Source organism: Narcine bancroftii, chromosome 3 (genome assembly GCF_036971445.1).
Source record: "Narcine bancroftii isolate sNarBan1 chromosome 3, sNarBan1.hap1, whole genome shotgun sequence".
Classification (NCBI taxonomy): domain Eukaryota; kingdom Metazoa; phylum Chordata; class Chondrichthyes; order Torpediniformes; family Narcinidae; genus Narcine; species Narcine bancroftii.
The window spans coordinates 284,670,692-284,672,298 of NC_091471.1; the positions used below are offsets into that span (position 1 = coordinate 284,670,692).

Genomic DNA, 1,607 nt, shown 5'->3' on the forward strand with positions numbered 1-1,607 from the left:
AACCCTTCTGTTGCTGATTTGAGATGAAACTGTTTAATTTAGAATTGGCTCTCAGGCAATTCTAGTGACAGTTGTCTCATGTTTAAATTCCTGATCATGTAAATGTGGTGAATATTACATTTTTTTTTACGAATAATGAATGGAGTGTAATCAAGCTGGTGACAATGACTCCATTGTTGATGTACAGGCAGGCTGACATCATAGAGGTATTCAAACAGAAAGATTGGTGAAAGGCGTAAGTGAAGAGGTCCACTCCATTAATTGTAAGCAAGAGAAAAAAAAATTTTTTTTCAACAGCTGGGAAGTAAATCAGAGAACAAGTCTTGACTAGATCTTTGAAAATTTCAGCACCTCCCTCAATTGAAATCACAGACTTGTCAGATGCACAAATAGAAGTTCTAAAATCTAGATAACCCTTGATTCTCTTCATAATCAAGAAGTTACAGAGAGAAGGCAGGACTTGAAAAAGATGGCTGGGTGGACTCAATAGGCTGAATGGCCCGATTCTGTGCCTTATGGATCTGAGGCAGGAACCAGGTAAGAACGTTGACCATTTCTTTACAGGGCGATTCTCAGCCAGTATATGAAAACAGGTGAAAGGCATTTTGCCTGACTGTATTGAGACTACATCTGCGTCTACCCAAATGTGCAGTAACTTTGATCAGGTTGAGGGAGCTCACTATAGCAGTCTATAAGAACAGCCAAAGCACAAAGCTGTGGCTAACCAGGTGAAAAGCTATGTTCCTGGCAAAGGGGTGGTGGAATTCATCAAAAAAGTACATGGATAAGAACTAGACAGAAAGGAGGAACTGTGGAAAGGAGCAACTGTCCTGCATCAAACTTGACTGTTGGGAGAGGTAATGCAAGTTGAAAGTCAGAACCTGGTCTGAGAAAGAGCAAAAGAATAAATGGAAAATAAATAGTATCCATTCCATTTGATGTTAGAGTTTGTGGGCACTAGATATTGGGACCATGGACTGAGAGGATGTGGCATTTTCCAGATAAATGAACCTACTCTTCCATCTATATTGTATAAAGGGGACAAAGCAACCTCAATTCAGTGAGCCTGCTGTTGAAAGAGGAAACACAGAACTAAATACAGGTTGTTTCAGAGAATCAACCCGCCCCCCCTCCCTCAAACAATCTGATGCTTTCAAAGACAAATGTCTCCAAGGGGTGGTGGGGGGGGGGGGGCATGGTGTGATGTGCACTGGCAAAAAGTAGATAACATACACAGCCATTATCCTGAGAAGCTGTGAAAAACTGGTCAGCTCAGTAGGATGGAATGGTAGAATTATGATTGTGGCCATGATTCATGGGCAGTTAAATAAGGTAGAAGTAGCCCTTGGCCTATCAGACCTGTTCTGCTATCCATAATATAATGTCCATCTTTTATGTCCACTTTTCAGAACTTGGGTGTGGATTTGGTCATGAGATTGGGATATTATAGCCATACTAGAAACATGACTGAGGAAGCAGGATTGCAAGCTTAATGTTTGAGGGTACAGATGTTACAGGCATGATAGAGGGGCAGGGAGAAGGAGGTGGGGGTTGTCTTTTTGATGAAGGAGATACAACAGTCCTTAAAGAGAATATTCTTGAGATAT

General features: G+C 41.2%; 1 long non-coding RNA gene across 1 annotated transcript in view; it reads left to right on the forward strand.

Annotated features, from left to right (window-relative positions):
* Positions 1-217: 217 nt before the first annotated feature.
* The window catches only part of LOC138758887 (uncharacterized), a 15,821-nt gene continuing 14,431 nt past the window's right edge, over positions 218-1,607 (forward strand). Inside the window, exon 1 of the long non-coding RNA XR_011354525.1 lies at positions 218-537. This is a non-coding gene — a long non-coding RNA (uncharacterized lncRNA). The remainder of the gene's footprint in view (positions 538-1,607) is intronic.